This window comes from Sorex fumeus, unplaced genomic scaffold (assembly GCF_029834395.1).
Source record: "Sorex fumeus unplaced genomic scaffold, SorFum_2.1 ptg000063l, whole genome shotgun sequence".
Lineage (NCBI taxonomy): Eukaryota > Metazoa > Chordata > Mammalia > Eulipotyphla > Soricidae > Sorex > Sorex fumeus.
The window spans coordinates 53,337,204-53,359,178 of NW_026606120.1; the positions used below are offsets into that span (position 1 = coordinate 53,337,204).

Genomic DNA, 21,975 nt, shown 5'->3' on the forward strand with positions numbered 1-21,975 from the left:
CTATGCTCAGGGGTTACTTCTGGTTCTGTACTTTCAAATAGATTACCTTGGCTGCTTTTACCACCCCATTTTCTCTTCTTTGAAGGCAAGATTTGCTTCCCCACTGCATCATCTTCTGAGTGCTGGAGATCTTCAGACTCTTCCAGTCAACCAAGAGAGAAAAGTGAGTCTCACTAGCCCATTCTCTGTCACTCTGTCTCTAACTCCTCTCAGTTATAGCCCACTGGGGGAATGTTTAGAGCCTCCTGTTTGAATCTGTATGTTTAAACCTGTTTGAACTATGTATGTATGTATGTATGTATGTATGTATAAGGTCCAGAGTTTCCTCATCTCTAGAGAGGTATAATCTTTTCTTTTTTGGTGTACCTGACTATGCTCAGGGGTTACTTCTGGTTCTGTACTCCAGGATCATTCCTGGCCAGCTCCAGTACCACACAGAGTGCCAGGGATCTAACCAGAGTCAGCCACATACATGGCAAGCACCCTACTCATTGTATTATCTCTCTGTCCCCCAGGGGCAGATATAACTTGTCAGAGTTTGCAAATGTCTAGGATTCTGACACCCTGATTTTCACAGCTATTTTAAAACTTTATGACTGACAAATATAATGAGGATTAATCCTGTTATGTCATCTTAGTTTTCTCCGTGTCGTCATATGTTTCCACACACCAACTGCCAGTATGCTGAATAAGCAGAAGAGCTATTGAAGGGTGATTTAGCAAGAAGCAAGAATAGGACCTGGCAAAGTCTTGATGACATCTAGAGCATCTATGGGGCAGCTGATATGGAGCAGACACTTGATGACACATTGTCACCTGTGACCTCACAACAGCCCTCAACAGAGAGCATCACGAACCTGATTGCCGGGTGGAAGTTGGTGAGCTCTAGCAATTTGCAGAAACACACAGTTGTAGGATGTGGCTCAAGTCCAGGAATATGCAATTCAAGAGCCTATTTTCTTATCTCTACTTTATCTCCATTCCCCATTTTACTAACAGAGTCTCTGATTAGTCTCCAAAATTCATTCACTTAATCACTTAACTTCCCGTTAGTCGGCGATTTGCTTGAGCGGGCGCCAGTAACGTCTCCATTTGTCCCTGTCGCATGCTAGTGTAGCCCAATGGCATCTGTTCGCTCCGGGAACATGAAGGGCCTCAAACCGATCGTTCATGATCTTGACGAAGAAGTCTGACCATCTGGTAGGTGGGTGGCCACGCGGTCTTTTGAAATCCCGTGGAATCCAGTCGGTAACAGCTCTAGTCCAGCGGTCATCTTTAAATCTCATTACGTGACCAGCCCATCTGATTTTCGACACCTTGGCAAATGAGACAGCGTCCCTGATTCTTGATCGTCGATGGATGTCAGAACTCCGGATTTTTTCTCTCATTTGAGTGAACCGTGATATTCCAAGCATAGCTCTTTCTATTCTTCTTTGGGAGACCTGAATAGTGTTCTCATCTTGTTTGCATAGGGCCCAGGTCTCTGAGGCATATGTTAATGCAGGAAGAACAGTGAAATCAAAGAGATGTGCCCAGAGCCGGAGGTTCTTCGTCCTCTTAGCTATTTCTTCGATGTTTTTGAAGGCATTCCAAGCCACTCTCTTCCTCCTGCGCAGCTCGGCTGCCAGGTCATTTGTCATGTTGACCTCTCGACTTAGGTACACATAGCTGTTGCATTCAGAGATGGTCGTTCCGTTCAGAGCGAATGGGGCGTCAGGAATGAGGCTGTTTCTCATAAACATTGTCTTCGTAAGATTCAGCTGTAGTCCTACCTTTCCACACTCACGGTCAAAGTCGGCCAGCATTTGTGCCGCTTGGCTGATGTTTGGTGTTATTAAAACAATGTCATCAGCAAAGCGGAGGTGGTGTAGTTGCTGACCATCTATCTTCACTCCCATTCCTTCCCATTCCAGTCATCGCATGATGTTCTCCAGGGTGGCACTGAAGAGTTTCGGTGAAATGGTATCACCCTGCCGAACCCCTCTCTTGACATCAACGATCACTTCTTTGTAGAATGGTGAGATCCTGGTAGTGAATCCGCAATACAGCTCACGGAGGATCCTGATGTATCGGGCTTGAATGCCCTGATTGGCTAGGGCTTCAATGACCGCTTCTGTCTCAACAGAATCAAAGGCCTTCTTTAAATCAATGAATGTTAAACAGAGCGGCATCTTGAACTCCCGAGAAACCTCAATGAGTTTGGTTATTGTGTGGATATGGTCGATGGTGCTGAATCCTTTGCGGAACCCGGCTTGCTCTCATGGTTGTCCTTCATCTAGTGTTCTGCCAATCCTATTTAGGATGACTCGAGTGAACAACTTGTAGATGACAGACAATAGGCAGATCGGGCGATAGTTGCCAATGTCATGGATGTCTCCCTTCTTGAACAGTAGTATGGTCCTGCTGGTTTTCCATTGGGACAGAACCTTGCATTCAGACAGGTAGCAAGTGAAGAGCCGAGCCAGTGTATTGATGAGTAATGATGGCAGGTTCTTCAGGTGTTCAGGTCTGACCTTGTCTGGGCCGGGTGCTGTTTGTTTCTTTACCGACAAAATGGCGTGTCGGATTTCGGAAGGGAGAACGTTGGGAACGGCATATCCATCCTGTGGAATTTGGTATGTCAGCAAGTGGACATGGCTATCGAAGAGATTTGAGTAGAAGTCATGGATAATCTTCTCCATTGCCATTCTGGAGGATGTGATGGATCCATCAGGACGTCGGAGGGCAGTCATCTTGGTCTTGTAGTTGGCAAAGGACAGGCGGGCGTAACGAATACTTTTCCCGGCTTCTGCCGCATCTACCAGTACTTCTGCTCTTCTCTCTTTGAGGTCTTCCTTGATCGCATCTCTGCACTGCTTTGCGAGCTCGGACATTAGCTTGCGGTTGCCTGAGGCATGCGCCAAACCACGCTGGCGAATTAGCTCAAGAGTTTTCGAAGATAGGCGATTTTTTGTGGCTATCTCTCTCTTGGCATTCCTCGCACATTCGTGGAGGTGCTGAACCAGTCGATCGTATTCCTCGTCAATGTTGTCAACAATGGCATCTTCCCATGTTGCTGCAATAGTACCAAAGAGTTCCCAGTTGGTGGTCATTCTGGGAGTTCTCTTTTTGAACTTTGCAGCCCTTTCTCCCCTCTCTGTGAAGTAGAACTTTGCACAAAGGAGACGGTGGTCCGATCCCGTTCGAAATTTTGGGACAACAGCGACATCAGTCAGGCAAAACTGTCGATTGAATATGTTGTGGTCTATTTCTTTGTGGAATCGTCCACCGGGAGACTCCCATGTCCATCGTTTAGATTCTGCCTTCTGGAACGTTTTCGACACTGGAGAAGAATTGTTCCTCGGAACATGCGATAAAAGAGGTGTTGGTGGCGTCGGTGTCCTTGTCAACACAAACTTGGCCAAGAGCATTGATTCATTCGAATGCCTAACAACCCAAATCGGACATTTACATTTGAATAAATGTGGCTCACTGGCTGCAGTTTCTATCTTCGTTGTCTACGCACCAACATCTCATTATGATGAAAGAGAAATCGAGAAGTTCTACATGGAGCTAGAGAAGCTCTATAAAGAAGACCACACCTTCTACAAGATCATTGTTGGTGATTTTAATGCCAAGATAGGAACGAGAAGATCAGCTGAAGAACTTCACATCGGGATCCATGGCCTAGAATGGAACGAACAGGGTGAGAGACTGTCTGAGTTCATCATGTCGACCAAGACCATTCATGGTAACTCACAGTTCCAAAATTCACAGAGCATGGAAATCACCTGGAAAGTGTTAAAAATGAAGATCCATTGGGGACTGGAGAGATGGTACAGGGTTTAAGGTGCATACCATCCTTGAGCATCACTGGGGGTGACTTGACCCAGGGGTCCAGAGCCCTACAGGAACCGAGCAGCACTGCATTCTGATTCTTACTGAATCACCAGCCTAGTTGCCCAAGTATCGTGGGGAATGAGCCCGGTCTCCCATGCACTACTTTGGAAGCCTTCAAAGGAAGATCCACTGCCACTCTCCATAGTTCGATTTCCTAGGTGTGGAGATTCCTTTAAGAAGGTCTAGGTGGGTTACTAGTTAGTGCACCCCTGAAATAAGTTTTCTGTGGATTAAATTCCTAGTCAGGCAAACAGAAAACATGAGAAACAAGCTTCTCCTGTCAGGAGAGTGGGACAGTGGAAGCCCCCTTCACTCTCTTTCTTGCTAGTATAGTGGGTTTTCTCAGCCCAGAGCCTCAATATTGCTTCATTTTTCTATTCATTTTCATAGCTGGACAGAGAAAGTGGGGAACCCCAGACTTGGGTGTTGCAACTTCAGATTTTGTAATGTAACCAGCGGCTCTCTGGGTCCTGGTCCCCCCACCTCCACCAGACTCGCCTCAGTCGAAATGAAGTGTTCTGGGCTGCCTGCCATGCCTCATGCAGAGAACAGAGAAGCAAATGGCTCCTTGCCAGCCAAGTTTTTCATCACTGCCACCTCCTTACTCCCAACACCAGGGCACCAAGGTGCCCGCACCAATGAGAACACTTAAAGAGGTGCATTTGCAGGGTACTGGGCTCACTCTCTCCATCTGCCGCCATGCATGTCTGTTCCTTTAAAGCACCCGTCTTGGTCATGAGATAAATTGGGGAAACAACATCTTCCTTCCTTTCTGGATCTGAGTAATGATCAAGTCTTTCTTGTGGTAAGCGCTGACGGGTTTTAGCAGAAAGAAGCTAATAAAATGCCAAGTGAGAGGACAGTCTCTTTGTCTTGTGCTTGTTTCATTTGGACAAAACATAGAGACACTGGGCTAAAATGTGTCTGTAGCTTTGAACAAGCTGCCAACCCCTCTGTGAGTCAATTTCATTGTTAGGAGGGAAAACAAAGCTAGCTGCCACTTGGTTACGAAGAGAACAGAGGGAGTGTGGAAGTGTGTGTGTGTGTGTGTGTGTGTGTGTGTGTGATGTGTGTATGTATGCATGTTTGTGTGTGTATTTGTGTATATGTATCTGTGTGTGTACATAAAGGGCTCAGTAAAGTTTCAGACACCCATTAGGGGCTCTAAGCCCTCTGTACCTTGCCTTCCTTCTCTTCATCTTGCAACACACATATCTGTGTCAATTAGGATCTTGTTATAAAAGCAGGATCTCTGGTCGCACCCCAGACCTATTCTATCAGAATCCTTATCTTAACCAGTTTCATACTATTCAAATTAAACTATAAAGTTGAGAAATTACAGTTAACTATTTACCCGTGGAGAATGAGGCTGGGAAGAGGTACAGCCTTCTAATCGATTTTCTCATGCCTTTTTTTTCTTTGTTTCTGGACCACACACAGTGGTTTCCAAGGCTTACTCCTGGTTCTGTGCTCAGGAATCTCCTGGCAGTTCTTAGGGGATCATATGGACTGTATATAGTACCAGGGACCTAACCAGGGTCAGCATGGACAAGGCGAACTCCTAAGTCTCTGCTCAATCTCTCTAGTCCTCTTTTCATCTTATTTGCATTGTTTATTTTCTCTGCCAAATTATACTAAATATACTATCCCCTTAGGCACAAATAAACAATATATTCCCACATTCCCATGGAGTAAATCTTAATTGGTTCTCATCACTCTCATGTGTTGACAGTTTCCTGTTGCTGAAGGAATCAGACCTTTGGAAACACATCTAGGTCCCTTCCCATCTGGTCTAACCCCACCTTTCCATCCACAGCATCTGTCTCACTTCCCCAAAAAGTCTTCAGTCAGTTCCTGATACCATAATTTATACCTTCCTCCAAGGCATTCCTCTCATAATGTTATTCTTGGTGTCCCAAATCCTACCCAAATGTCAAAACTCAATTCCATGGCTACTGTCAGGATATGTTCAGGCAAAGTTTATAGTGGCTGAACAGTTCAGAGCCAAGGATTTGTGTTCTTCCAGACTCACCTACAACTACAAATCTCCTTAAGCAAGTCACCTAAACTTTCAAGTCTTACTCATGCCTATCAATCTGGATCAAGGAGTTAGTAAAGTTGTCAAGTTCAAAACCTTATTAAAAGGATTCGTTGGGGTTACTATACCTAACACAATAACTGATACATAGTTTTATTGTTTTGGTGGGGAGGGTCACCCCAGTCCTGTTCAGGGCTTATTCCTGTCTCTGAGCTCAGGGATTATTTCTCGCAGGACTCAGGAAGCCATTTGGGGTGCAGGGAATCAGGGGAATCAAATGAAGGTTTGCAGGTGGCCTACCCTCTGTACTATTCCTCCAGCCCCAACTGATGCATAACTAATGTTCAAGAAAACACAGCCTATGGCACCAGATAATCTCTGGTCACCAGCCACCATCCAGTTTGCATGTCCTTCTGTCCCGGAAGCGAGCATAATATAACGCTTTCCATAACCATGCCACAGGACCCTGTGCCAGGCTATTTCACTCAGGGCACCCCGGGGGGGGGGGGTGAGAGCCCTCCCCGCCCCAAGGGATCCAGCCCCAGGAACCAAAAATTTTTGAGGCCCAGCTGCCACCAGGCTCAAGGCCACTCCCCACATGCTCCAGCCAACCCTCACTCAAGAGTGAGCCTATTCCTGGACTGCAGTGACCAAAACACTCCATAGGACACAGCCCTACCCATACTCCAAAGAGTACTACACCACATTTGATGGGGTTCAACTAGTAGGCAACCAATCATAGAGGAAAAAAATATATATATATATACGAAAATTCACAAGGCTCAACCTTTAATAGCATGTTAGTGATATTTTATCACTTAATCACTTAATCACTTAACTTACTGTTAGTCGTCGATTTGCTCGAGCGGGCACCAGTAACGTCTCCATTTGTCCCTGTCGCGTGCTAGTGTAGCCCAATGGCATCTGTTCGCTCTGGGATCATGAAGAGCCTCAAACCGATCGTTCGTGATCTTCACGAAGAAGTCTGACCATCTGGTAGGTGGGCGGCCACGCGGTCTCTTGACATCCCGTGGAATCCAGTCAGTAACAGCTCTAGTCCAGCGGTCGTCTTTAAATCTCATTACGTGACCAGCCCATCTGATTTTTGACACCTTGGCAAATGAGACAGCGTCCCTGATTCTTGATCGTCGATGGATGTCAGAACTCCGGATTTTTTCTCTCATTTGAGTGAACCGTGATATTCCAAGCATAGCTCTTTCTATTCTTCTTTGGGAGACCTGAATAGCATTCTCATCCTGTTTGCATAGGGCCCAGGTCTCTGAGGCATATGTTAATGCAGGAAGAACAGTGGAATCAAAGAGATGTGCCCGGAGCCGGAGGTTCTTCGTCCTCTTAGCTATTTCTTCGACGTTCTTGAAGGCGTTCCAAGCCGCTCTCTTCCTCCTGCGAAGCTCGGGTGCCAGGTCATTTGTCATGTTGACTTCTCGACCTAGGTACACATAGCTGTTGCATTCGGAGATGGTCGTTCCATTGAGAGCGAATGGGGCATCAGGAACGAGGCTGTTTCTCATAAACATCTATCTTCACTCCCATTCCTTCCCATTCCAGTCATTGCATGATGTTCTCCAGGGTGGCACTGAAGAGTTTCGGTGAAATGGTATCACCCTGCCGAACCCCTCTCCTGACATCAACGATCACTTCTTTGTAGAATGGTGAGATCCTGGTAGTGAATCCGCAATACAGCTCACGGAGGATCCTGATATATCGGGCTTGAATGCCCTGATTGGCTAGGGCTTCAATGACCGCTTCTGTCTCAACAGAATCAAAGGCCTTCTTTAAATCAATGAACGTTAAACAGAGCGGCATCTTGAACTCCCGAGAAACCTTAATGAGCTTGGTTATTGTGTGGATATGGTCGATGGTGCTGAATCCTTTGCGGAACCCGGCTTGCTCTCATGGTTGTCCTTCATCTAGTGTTCTGCCAATCCTATTCAGGATGACTCGAGTGAACAACTTGTAGATGACAGACAATAGGCAGATCGGGTGATAGTTGCCAATGTCATGGATGTCTCCCTTCTTGAACAGTAGTACGGTCCTGCTGGTTTTCCATTGGGACAGAACCTTGCATTCAGACAGGTAGCGAGTGAAGAGCCGAGCCAGTGTATTGATGAGTACTGACGGAGGGTTCTTCAGGTGTTCAGGTCTGACCTTGTCTGGGCTGGGTGCTGTTTGTTTCTTTACCGACAAAATGGCGTGTCGGATTTCGGAAGGGAGAACGTTGGGAACGACATATCCATCCAGTGGAATTTGGTATGTCGGCAAGTGGACATGGCTATTGAAGAGATTTGAGTAGAAGTCATGGATAATCTTCTCCATTGCCGTTCTGGAGGATGTGATGGATCCATCAGGACATCGGAGGGCAGTCATCTTGGTCTTGTAGTTGGTGAAGGACAGGCGGGCGTTACAAATACTTTTCCCGGCTTCTGCCGCATCTACCAGTACTTCTGCTCTTCTCTCTTTGAGGTCTTCCTTGATCGCATCTCTGCACTGCTTTGCGAGCTCGGACATTAGCTTGCAGTTGCCTGAGGCATGCACCAAACCACACTGGCGAATTAGCTCAAGAATTTTCGAAGACAGGTTTTTTTTGTGGCTATCTCTCTCTTGGCATTCCTCGCACATTCATGGAGGTGCTGAACCAGTCGATCGTATTCCTCGTCAATGTTGTCAACAATGGCATCTTCCCATGTTGCCACAATAGTGCCAAAGAGTTCCCAGTTGGTGGTCGTTCTGGGAGTACTCTTTTTGAACTTTGCAGCCCTTTCTCCCTGCTCTGCTAAGTAGAATTTTGCACGAAGGAGACCGTGGTCCTATCCCGTTCGAAATTTTGGGACAACAGCGACATCAGTCAGGCAAAACTGTCGATTGAATATGATGTGGTCTATTTCGTTGTGGAATCATCCACCGGGAGACTCCCATGTCCAACATTTAGATTCTGCCTTCTGGAACTGTGAGTTACCATGGATAGTCTTGGTCGACATGATGAACTCAGACAGTCTCTCACCCTGTTCGTTCCATTCTAAGCCATGCGTCCCGATGTGAAGTTCTTCAGCTGATCTTCTCGGTCCTATCTTGGCATTAAAATCACCAACAATGATCTTGTAGAAGGTGTGGTCTTCTTTATAGAGCTTCTCTAGCTCCATGTAGAACTTCTCGATTTCTCTTTCATCATAATGAGATGTTGGTGCATAGACAACGAAGATAGAAACTGCAGGCAGTGAGCCACATCTATTCAAATGTAAACGTCCGATTTGGGTTGTTAGGCATTCGAATGAATCAATGCTCTTGGCCAAGTTTGTGTTGACAAGGACACCGACACCTCCAACACCTCTTCTATCGCATGTTCCGAGGAACAATTCTTCTCCAGTGTCGAAAACGGCATGGTGAGATTCGTGCCTTCTTGTCTCGGTCAGACCAATGATGTCGTACTTGATCATTCGCGCTTGTACCATCAGGTCCTCAATGGATACATCTGATGCTAGCGTACGTGCATTGAAAGTACAGACGATCATTTTTGTCTTCCTTCGTTGTGGCAGTCTAGTTTGGCCTTGAGATTTTGTCGGCCTCTCCTTTCTCATCCTTCTCAGTCCTGCCATGTCAGTGAAGCCTTCAGGGTCAGGTGAATGAGACCAGTTGTAGTTACTGGTTTTGGCATATCGAATACACAACGGATAGCTTGCCAGGCTCTTCCGTGTGGGCGGAATACTCTTGGTAGCTTGCCAGTCTTTCCGAGAGGGATAGAGGCTTTTGGGGCGACCTCTAATCACCCTTGTAAGTGTTACCATATTTGAACCCTATAAATATGGTACGACAAATCCTGAAGATGGGTATTTAGTGTCTTATGATGTGTCACGCGGCCGGAAAGCATCCTGAAGTGTGTGTGGCGATGGCTGGGTAGTGGAGGTAGTGTCGATAGTGGAAGTCTGCCAGTGGGGTATTTATCTGGGTAGGGTGGGTCTTCTGTGCGCAATCTGATCCCTGGGTGGTTGATGGAAGCAGACAGGGCAGGGTACGGTGGGGCTCCTGATTAGAATCCCTTTGTCACCTGTGGTTGGTGGGAGCAAGCAGAGAAACTCTGTCCCTGGGTCCGCCGAGCTGGATTCCAAGGTCTCAGAGAGTTCCGCTTATCTTGTTCTGTGGGTCTTCAGTCGTGCGTGAGTCTCGGCCGGAGCTGCCATGCGGGTCCGGAAAGCGTCCTGAAGTGTGGCGACGGCTGGGTAGTGGAGGTAGTGGTGATATTTTATAGAAGGTCTTAATGGTCCCTGCCAAAATAGAACAATCTTCACACTCTTTCCTCTATGTATACTTTTTTGTAGCATTTTCAGTGATTTTTCTTAACAAACAAAACAAAACATATTATTTTGGTTCTGCTTTGGGACAGGGATTGGGGTTTGGGATGGGAACAAAAAAAATTTTAAAAAAAGAGAAAACAGTCTATTCTACACTACAGTGCAAATCGACTCCAACATAAGTTCCATAACAGAAGTGCCCATGTCTGTCTGGTTCCCTTTCATTATACTACTATCTAGTCCAGATGTACCATATGACATTGACAAATGAATGCCTAAAGATCCTGATGCATACTGTAAAGTTCTGTTCAAATAAAGACTGCTTTCTAGTTGTTTGTTTTAGTTAAGAAACAATAGGCAACTTGAGAGGCAGAGATCATAAATTATAACCATAGGATTGCAAAGGTGCAGTTCCAAAGCCTCTGGAGGACCATTCCATTCAGGGACACGGAGATGGATGGAGAAGGAGCTTTACTGCCTACAAGCTGGTAGCTTGGACATTGGAGGACTCATATCCTCAAAGGAACCATCTGTACTGTCACAGGAAGAGGTTTTGATGGAGAAAGAGAACAGGGAAGCTTATTTTTAGAAAAGATGGGTTGCAGCCTAGTGGACAAATACACACATCCAAACGATGGATACATTCCCTCCTGAGTTGGTCTGCAGAGCACACTCCATCTTATCTACAAACCTAAGCACATTTAGGCTTTGAGGTTCAACTGACATCTTATTTCAAGCTTTGGGGTGTAGGTAAGGCAAGGACAGTTGTTTTTGTCTAGAAGAGCTTTCTACTTCTTATTTCTGTGGGTGGGCTTCAAAGCTGTCTCGTAGCCCCATGGGAGTTGACTATGAATTCATACAGAATCCAAAAACTATATACTGTCAGAGGATCATTCCCCCATCACTTCCATATATATAGATATGGAATATCTTCATAACTAGAACAATCTCCACGCACACTCCCACCCCAATAATTATTTTGAGCCCCCAACTCTCTGGAGATAGGCACTTCATGGAGGGCACCCAGAAATCTGCCTGATCAGGTAAAGGTTTCAGGTAATTTTGAAAAGCTAGTGTTTCGGAGAAAGTATAAAGCCTGGGCTCCGGGATAGTACTGAACTGGTTCCCAGGACTGTGTATGAAACAAGAATAGCAAAATATTTCCTCATTGTATTCAGCCCTTGTGTCCTTCCTTCATGTCACACAGGAAAGATACAAGTTTCAGCACGCCCTTGCTTTGCAGACTGCCAGCAATCACAGATGGAAACATTTATCTCTGGAGCAGGCACTCCCTTGCTATGTACTCCGATACGCTGAAAACAAGAGTCCCAGAGTCTGATCATGCTGGGTTTTCTGTCTATCCAAATAGCAGAACTCATGATGATTCATCCTGTCTTTGTATTTATCATCTTTTGGGAGTTTTTTTGGGGGGTACCACACCCAGCAGTGCTCAGGGCTCACTTATAGCTCCATTCTAGCTTCTAGCTTCATAGCTATCATTCCTGGTGGAGCTTGGGGAACCATTATGTGGTGCTGGGGATTGAACACGGGTTGGCCACAAGCAAGGCAAACACCCTACCCATTGTACTATCTCTACAGTCCCTGTATCTATCATCTTGTCTATCACTGCAAAGTCAAGCAGTGTCAGTGAGGAGCCATGAGTCAGTGTGGTGACAGGGTTACGTTCAAGCCACTCCCTGGTAAGAGAGGTATGAGGGTGACTGCGTGTTTGGACAGTGAGTGCCACAGACAGCTTCTGTGGAAAAACTGATGGTTCCAAAAGCACCTGCAGGCAGGTCTCTGCCAACCCCAGGGAGCTTGTTTCTCTGCTCATGCAGGGAGCCCTCTCTGCCACCAATCCACAGGCACACAAGTACATCAGCTGCACACTTGAACTCTCACTGGGAGAGTCCCTCTCCCTGCTCTTGGCTAAGGCTGGTATCAGCTAGAGGAGGTCCAAGGGTGAGGAAGAAATTGGTTCCCTCACAAGTAAGCCATCCATTTCTCTGTAGAGCACTCACTTGGAACTACAGGGCAATGGCTGCTCACTCTTTCTCTAGAATTATCAGACTTGTTCAGATTCCGGTAGGGTGAGGCCAGGAGGTGGAGCAGAGATGGTGCCATTCCAGCTCTGCAATCACAGCCATTACACAGCCAGAGCCGTTCGGGAGCCAGATGGCCCCAAAATCACCTTCCAGGTGAATGAATTGCCTTGTACTTCCTTGTACCTAGAGTTCCAGGTTGAATGAAATTTTTAGCCTCCAGTTGGTCATGGTGTATGATCTTTTTGATGAGTAGTTGGATTCTATTTGCTAGTAGTTTGTTGAGGATCTTTGCATCTGTGTTCATTAGGGATATCGGCCTGTAATTCTTTCTTTGTGGTATCTCTGTCTGTTTTTTGGTATCAGGGTAATATTTGCTTCGTAGAAACTCTTCGGAAGTGTTTTTGATATTTCAGTTTTGTGGAAAAGCTTAAAGATGATTGGGAGTAAGTCCTCTGTAAACATTTGGAAGAATTCACTAGTGAATCCATCCAGGCCAGGACTATTGTGCTTGGGGAGACTTTTTATTACCATTTCAATTTTCTTGATGGCGATAGGTCTGTTCAGGTATTCCAGGTCTTCCTGGTTCAGCCTTGGGAGTCTGTAGGAGTCTAGTACTTGATCATTGTATAATCGAAACCCAAGCACAAAAATTTGTAAATCTACAAGTGTACCTCATGGTGTTCCACTAATAAAAATTTTAAAAAAAGATGCAAAAAAGAGAAAAAAAAAAGAAAAGATGAAGTCATGAAATTTACATACAAGTGGTACTACATGGAAAGTATCATGCTAAGCAAAATGAGTCAGAAAGAGTGGGACAGACATCGAAAGATTGCATTCATCTGGGGAACATAAAGTAACAAAATAGGAGACTAATACCCAAGAATAGCCTAGACATATACCAGGAGGTTCACTTCATGGCTTGGAGGCCAGCCGCACATGCTAGGGGAAAAGGAACCTCAGATAGAGAAGGGAGCACCAAATAAAGGGTGTTTGGAGGATCCTCCCAGGATGGGAGATGCATGCTGAAAGTACACTATACACCAAACATGGTTGCCACTCAATGCCTCTTTTTCAAACCACAGCACCCAAAAGGAGAGAACAAAAGGAAATGCCCTGCCACAGAGAAAGGGTGGGATGGGGGAATGGGACGTGGGAGGGATACTGGGATCAGTGGTGGTGGAGAATGGGCACTGGTGGAGGGATGGGTACTCAATCATTGTATAACTGAAACCCAAGCACAAAAATTTGTAAGTTTACAACTGTACCTCATGGTCTTTCACTAATAAAAAATTTGTAAGTTTACAACTGTACCTCATGGTCTTTCACTAATAAAAAAAGAAAAGAAAAGAAATTAGCCTCCAGCTCACACAGAAGCAAGCCTCCACAAAGTCCCATTTGGACTGGAGGATTATCACACACACACACACACACACACACACACACACACACACTCTGTCATAATTCCCGATTTGTATCTATTTCTGGAGAGCTAGGGGTGTGTTGGTACCCTATAGTTTTTTTCCTTCCTTCCTTCCTTCCTTCCTTCCTTCCTTCCTTCCTTCCTTCCTTCTTTCCTTCCTTCCTTCCCTCCTTGTTGGCTGCACCCAGTGGTGCTCAGGGCTTACACCTGGCTCTGCACTAAGGGATTACTCCTAGAGGGCTCAAGGAACTATTTGGGGCCAGGATTGAACCAGTGTTGAAAACTGGTTCCATCACTCTGCTTCCCTGTACTCTTTCTGACTCCAAAAGAAAAGCAGATCCCAAAGTAAGCATCCTGTCTGTGAGAGTTCAAACTGGAAGCTTTCATCTTTGGGAGAGTCCTATGTGCTACTCAAACATGGCTGTAGGTAAAAGGTCAGAGCATCACAGGCCTTTCTTGGATGCCTTGACAAAAAGGACTTATCTGCATTCATCACTGTGATGCCCTGAGAGCCTGGCAAGCTACCTTTGATGTATTCATATGCGAAACACAGTAACAACAAATCTCACAATGGTGACCTTACTGGGCCCACTAGAGCAAATCGATGAACTATGAACAACGGGAGGACAGTGACAGTGACTTGATAAAATACTTGCAGGGAAGTGAGGGAAGGAAGGAATGTCAAGGGATTTGTGTTCCACATGCAGTTTACAAGCCCTGTCTTGATCACAAAGGACCGCTTCCAAGATATAGACTAAACTCCAGACTAGACCTCAGGAATGGAGGCCCCAGTCTCCAAGGTCAAGTTAATGCCTGCCTCCTGCATGTGAAAGAGGTTATACCCTACAGGTCCAAGATGTGGCTTGAGGTTCAGTCTATTATGGTGACCCAATTGTTTGATGTAGTCTCAGGCATCTGGAGCTAAGGAAATCAGCTACACCCAACAACTAGAAAGAGCCAGAAAAGGAACTAAATTGGTGCCTTAGACTGACAGGGTCATGGCCTTGAAACTTGCATCATAAAATAAGTAGAGACAGGAAATTCAGGGTTTCAAGTGAAGCCACCTATCTCAGAGGGGATGGAAACAATCCAAGCAGGAGACAGAGTCACACCCTTACTTATCTAGCCTCTGTGTTCAGTGCTAATGTCTAATTTCTGGGGCTGGAGCGATAGCAAAGCAGGTAGGACATTTGCCTTACACGTGGACGACCTGGATTCAATTCCCAGCATCCCATATGGTCCCCTGAACACTGCCAGGAGTGCAAAAGCCAGGAGTAACCCCTGTGCAATGCCAGGTGTGATCCAAAAAGCAAATAAATAAATAAATAAATAAATTCTAATTTTCACAGGTCACATCTCAGTTCCCAGTGCTGAGATCATTGTCATCAAACCTTCTATCAGTTTTGGTGTTTTGTTTGGAGCCTTGTTTAATGGTGCTTGGGGTCACTCCTGGTGGAGCTCAGGGGACCATGATGGGCTAGGGTTCCCACCTGGCCCAGTGAAGAGTGCTCTCCACAGATCTCTATAATTTTGCCATATCTGACATTCTGCAGAAATGGATAGGTGGGTGCTATAGAATGCATGAAGTGCAGTGGACTATCTCTGGAGGAAGTGTGACAGAGAGCAGAGCATTTTGCCTTATCAAAACCAACGCCAGTATCAAGCCTAACTCTGTCATTGTCAGCCTGATCATTGCCATTTAAGTCATTCAACCTCGCGGAGCATCAGGCATATAGCATATAGCAAGAGATATAGCATGACTCAACAGGAATATCGCATGGGTGAAGAGAAATGGTCCTCTATAACAGTCTCACACCTCAGACCACATAGGTCTATAAACTTGAACCCACTCTCTTCTTGTTTTCTTTTTTTATCCCAACCCCCTATGTCACAGTCTTCTTTCTATACCCGGATATACTCAAGGCTTTTTCCTGACTCTGTTTTCGAGGGTCACTTCTGGTGAGACCCAGGAGATAATATGTAGCACCAGAGATTAAAGCTATGCTGGTCACATGCAAGGCAGCATTTGACCCCCTATAATATGCCTACAACTCTTAATCTACCTCTGTCCCTTATCCAAGAGTTCAATTCCTTGCTGAGTCCCATAAGAAGCCGGATGTCAGGGAGACACCCAATAAATGATGTTGTATATTTGGGTCATCTTTTCCTCCCAGAAGTCTGGGCTATGATTCCACTTGGGCCATTGTCCAGAGCCGAGGTCATCTTGGCTCTGAGGAGGCATGGAGAGAATCGCGGGGTCTGCTGGAAGGTTGGACTCATTCATCCAGGTCAGTGTTAGGGCAAACATCCCTTTGGCTAGTCTCTCTGCAGGCTACAAGGTCAGATGATAAAGCCAGGGAACAGAATGAGACAACAGCAGGTCCCCAGATATGTCCACTCATGATCCACCAGACCTGGTAATTAGGGACAGACACCAGAACTAGCTTCTCATTGCCCTGTGTTCTCACCTCTCTATCCCTTGAGAAGTTGGCACCATCTCCAGAGCCCAACACCCCAGGGCATGCCCCTCCTTCCCTGTGCTCCTCATTCCCACAGGGCCAGAGTCCCTCCATGCTCCACCTTCTAGAGAATTCTGGGAATCCCATCCAGAGTCTGCATGTGGGGAAATCCCAGCTCTCCTGCTGGCCCTGCCAGGCAAGATAAGCCCTTTCACAAACTGGACTCTGAGCCCAAATGGCAGGTCACAGCTCTGAATTCTTTCTAGCACATTTTGGGGAGCTGTCCATTAGCCAAGCAAACATCCTCTCCCTCCTCTCAGCAGTGCCCCTGCAGGAGCAGAGGAAGCTTATGGCAGGAGATACCTGTTAGAATGTTTTGGGGGGGGGGGAGGTGGGGGGCGGTGCTCAGGGTCATAATGATAGTATAGTGGGTACTTGCACACAGCTGACCCAGGTTTGATCCCTGAAATCCCCATATGATCCTCCAAGCTCTGCCAGAAGTGATTCCTGAGTGCAGAGCCAGGTGTAAACCCTGAGCATCACTAGGGGTGGCCCAAAATCAAAATAAAGAAATACAGAATATGAGGCTCAAATTGCCTACAGTGCCCGAGCATCATCCCTCACTGTACCCCCCAGAACAGGAGCCTTTCCCAGAAGCTCACTGCAGGCAGATTCCTCTGTCCATGGAAGGTCTCGGGAGCACAAACTCCAACTTGTGAGAGGCACCAGAGGAAGGGCCAGGCCAGTGACACACCCAAGACAAGGATAGGTGGGCTAATCACTGCTCGGCTCTGCATTCTATCAGTGCTAAGTCCTCTGGCTCGGGTTCCCCTCAGAGATAAGGAATGAATTAACCAGGCTGTCTACAGCTGCCATGTGCCACCTCTGCCTGGCAAGGTGGGGGCTATAGGAGGTCATCTTCACATGCTGCCTTGGCCCCTTCTCACCCTGAACACAGACCCTGACTTCAGACAACTGCATTCTTTAATTCCTTGCCCTATAAGCACAGCTCAGATGAGTTTCTTGTCTTTTGGGTTTGGGGGTCATACTCAGAGATGGTCAGGACCTACTCTGACTTGGTACTCAGAGATCACCCCAGGCAGGGTTCTCAGGGGACCGTGTGGATTTGGGGATATAGCCGGGGTCTCCCATATGCACAGCATGTGATCGCACGTGGAAACATGACCCCAGCCTGTGTGTGGTATTCTAAGGTGAATCTCTCCTCCTTTTTTTTAGCTTTTTGGGTCACACCCCATGATGCATAGGGGTTTCTCCTGGCTCATGCACTCAGGAATTACTCCTGGCGGTGCTCAGGAGACCATATGGGATGCTTGGAATAGAACCCGGCTCGACCACATACAAGGCAAACTTGCTATTGCTCCAGCCCCTGAATTCCTCCTCTATGGCAGACAACAGTGGCTGTCCTTAAAAGAAGAGGAAGTGCCTTAGCCCCATGGTCCTTCCCTAGGCTCACCTGAGCACCCCAACCAGCCAGTCAGAGGACCTCCAACAAGACTCATCTTTCCCAAAGTTTTTTTAGGGGGCAACAGTCAATGCCCCTCCTACACTTCCCCCTAGTCGGTCCCCAGGCCTCACTCAGCAGAGTGGGAGTGAGTCAGACCTTGCTCAGGTCTCCCTCATCCCATAGCCAGCCCCTGAGAGCAGCTGCCTGCAGCACACTTTCCCCCAGACCTGGCAGGACCCTGGATGTTCTGGTCTTCCAGGCCTCAATAGACAGGTATGTGTCCATCCTCAACCAACCTTGCTGGCAGGGCCTCCAGTCACAGGGTGCTGGCTGCTGGTCAGTCATGTATCTCTGTTCATAAATGTAAGTCATACAGAAATGAGTCACTGGTAGATCAAATGACCTTTTCAATGACCTTTTCATCTTTCTTGATATTCTCAAGAAGAACGCCTCAATGCTGTGCCAACCTCCCTACCACCCACCACCCTTTTTCTTTTCAACAAGCGAGGAGGATTGCAAGCCCTGGACCCAGAATCCCCAGTATGCAGCCTGCATCAAGTTTACATGGGAAAGCAGTGTCTGGTTTTTTGTTATTATTATTTTTTTGGCAGGGGAGTGGGGTGGAGGAGTTGGGCCACACCTGGTGGTGTTCAGGGGTCACTTCTGGCAGAGCTTGGGGACTTTATTGGAGACTGGGAATCAAACCCAGGTTGGCTGCATGCAAGCAAACTATCTTAACCCCTGTACTATCCCAAAAGAGTATCTGTTTTCATTAAATCCATGACAAACCATTGTGGCTACAAATATATAGCAGTTGTTAACTGTTCCTGTAGAAGAAAACCATAAAGTCCGTACCATCATGATGAGCAAAGATTTGGGACAAATTGCAAAGGTGTTGTGAAACCTGGTGGGGAGCTCAGGCTGAGACATGAGCAGCTTCGAACATTCTGGACCAGGTGGAGGAGCTGGTGGGTGAGGAGTTTGGATTCCAGAGTTCCTTAACCCCCACAAACCTAGAATCTCAGCTATGAGGGTGTGATACAGTCTGTGGATAAACTCTACCTTTCCCCTTATGTCCCCTCATTAATTTAGCAATTCAACACAGAGACGCAAAGCCAGCTAAGCAGGAAGTCACATCAGCACCAAGGCTGGACTCTGCGATTGGAGAAGGGACTGGCCAACAAAACTGCCAGTATTATACTTATCTGGCAGGGGAGATACCATGATCACAAAGGTGGTTTTCCAGGGCCGAGGCTTATCCAATGTGCTGACCCCTGTGACTCTCCCAAATGTAGGAGACTTACTGCATAGTTTGTGGTAGTGGAAGATTGCGTTCATGCTCTCCACTAAAGAAAAAAATAAAACAACCTGCCAGCATTACAAGCATGTGTGGGCCAGACTTGGGACCATGGCAGCCAGATGCTTCCACAGCCCAGGATTTGTCTGGGTCAGGATGATGCACCCAGATGGTGACAGAGACAGAAGCAAGGTCATCGGGTGTTACAAAAACCACATATAGACACAGAGCATCCCGCAGACCTAACTAGTTCTGATTCCAGCTGAGTGTGAGGCCCTGAACATTGTCGCTTTACCTACCCAGACCTTGATTTCTCCTTTTGGCCCCTCATTAATTTAGCAACTCAACATCAGAGACCCAAAGCCAGCTAAGCAGGAAGTCACATCAGCACCAAGGCTGTACTCTGGGGCCTGTGATTGAAGTTGTTTTATTTTTTTTCTTTAAGGGAGAGCACAAACACAATCTCCCACTACCCCAAAGCATGAGCGAGCAATAGTCTTGAGTTCTTAGGGCTATTGGGAGAATTTAAAGTTAGCTAACTAGAGGCAGCACCTATGCTTATGTAATGACTTACTGCTCATCCTGTATCTGCCTCAGGAGAGATTGAAGTTACTATCCTGAGTAAATACGTAAAGCACCCAGCAGATATTCCTTTCATGTTGTAAGGTTTTGAAAAGGGCAAGTTAGGGCCAGGAGATAGCTCAGGGGTCTGGAGCACCTCTCTCGTCACCTCTAGACCCTAATTTTTTATCCCTAGCACTGCATGGTCCTCAGACACCTAGTCGGGCACTGGACCACTTGGTCTGGTTGTCTGAGTATGAGGACTGATTCCTGTCACACACACACCCCACCAAATAGGTTAATAACTACAAGGTTGGGCCTGGTAACTGTCAGTTCCTGTGCTTGGCCCAACGTTTCTGCACTGAGGATGAGTGTGTGATGGACAGTGATAAGGAGAGACAGAAGCTGTTTGAGGAGCTCATGCTTTTCTGAGGATTCCAAGAGTCTTAAAAGTTGGGGAATCCAGTTCGGAGAACTTGAAAGTGGTCTCCCACTGTGTGCAAGGCCTGATCTCTAAACTCCAGCTGTATCACTTTGCACCTGCGTGTAGAGAGAAAGAGAGTAGCAAGACTCAGGGCTGAAACCTGAGCATGAAGCAGAGACAACGAGCTGGCACACAAGAGAGAAAAGTCACACAGCTTATTATTTCCCTCCCGCGATTTGTCCAAAGACCTATTATGAGTGCAAGTCACTGTTTAGGACTTTCCCAATGACCACAACTGACATCTGTTCTTGATTTCTGTGGGTTTCAAAGGAACCCCTTTGTTCACCCGAAAACTAGACCCAGAGACATTCCTTCCTTCTAAGCTCCAGCCACCTACGAGGGTGAGCCAAGTTGGCTGCATTTTGAAAACTGCTTAGGAGTAAAGAAACAATAATTTCTGTCTTTGGAATTTTCGATTGAAAATTAGTCAGCACTTCTTGGGTTGGCCCATGCATTTTATACATACTAAGGATCCTGGAGCTAACAGATAAATTGGGGAGGCAAGTAAGGTGAATAACTGAAATTGAACAGATATATACTCATTTGGGATGAATTAATGTGTATGAAGGGGATCTTTTTCAGTATTTTATTTCAAGAGGAAAAGGGGCCCCTGAGGATGGGTTTTGCAGGATGAGTACAAGTCAGTCTCATAGAGAGGGTTTAAGACACACCACGGGAAGGATGCAGCTCGTGCAAAGAACCCAAAGTGTGTACTAGGTAAGAGAAGAGAAGGGTGGTCTTTAAATCTGGTTTGGCCTTTCTGGAATCAGTGTGCCTGGGACAGAGAGGAGAGTTGAGGCAGGAAAGGAGCCAAGCATAAACAAGTTCCTGGCGGTCTTTGGAGGGGTTTGGACTTTATCTGGGATCAGAAGCACCATGATGATTTCTGGGTTAAGAGACATAATTGGATGGACTCATGCTTTGGGACTCAGGATAGAGAATATTGTATTTTGATGGGGTTGAGGGTGTGAGGTGGTGGGTGAAGGCCCAGCTGGCAATTTTCAGAGACCCAAGAGAAGCATTTGAAGAGCGCCCCCCCCCCAAAAAAAAGTGAATGCCAGTGAGGATTAGGAGGAGGGAATTCAGATGCGGGTTGCTGGAAGAACACAGGATGACTTCTTGCTGAGCCAAATTTCAGCTCCTTGAAGTCACAGACCCTGTCATATCCATCCCGTAAGCCCAGCAGCACCGGAAGCAGACGGGGGTGGTTTCCACAAAGGGATGGAGGCTGGTGGAGGAGTGAATAGAGGAGTAGAAGATAGAAACCCTTCTCTGGACCTCTCCCAGTCTCACTTCCTGGCTTAGCTTGTCTCTGTTGGGGAAAAGAATCCCATGGGGATGGGGATGCTCGGAAATGGAGCATGATGAGAAGGCACCTCCTCCTCTCCAGCAGCCCTGTCTCAATCGGTAGAAATTATTCTGGGCAGGAAGCAGGGTCCTGGCCTCTGTTGAGCTCTGGCCATTTGGCTGTGGGACTCCCTGGAGACATAACTGGTAATTTCTTCATTGGCCTGTGGCTTGGAGGAAGACCAGCCAGTAAAAGCACGAGAATTTGTGGATTAGTTCAGCCCCTTCATCAATGGGTCTCTGTGAGAGTATCTGCAAAAGAGTGCCAGAACTTGACTAGAGGGGCTAGGCACAGAAAAAGGAAGTGTTATGAGTATGTGTAAGAACCACAGAGGAAAATCAGAGCTCTGTTCTCTACTTGGCTATCTAAATGGCCCAGGCCAAGGCTCTTTACATCTCAGAGACTTAGGTTCTCACTTGTAAAACTAGGACAATAGAATGGCTCTGAGAGCAGGTTGGAGTAGAGTGGAGAAATGAGGGCTGATGGACAAATAAGTCTGGTCACTTGTGAACTGCAGCCTGACTCTAAGTATCATAAACATCATTACAATGATCAGAACAGGCAAGGGAACTTGAGGTCTCTTCTTCAGGAACAGATCATTTGGCAACCTTAGAAAGTTTGCCAGGTTGAAACGATAGCACAGCAGGTAGGGCGTTTGCCTTGCACGTGGCA

General features: G+C 46.6%; 1 pseudogene; it reads left to right on the top strand.

Moving 5' to 3' along the window:
- The first annotated feature begins 18,810 nt into the window (after positions 1-18,810).
- Positions 18,811-18,962, top strand: LOC130036390 (uncharacterized; annotated as a pseudogene).
- The last annotated feature ends 3,013 nt before the right edge of the window (positions 18,963-21,975 follow it).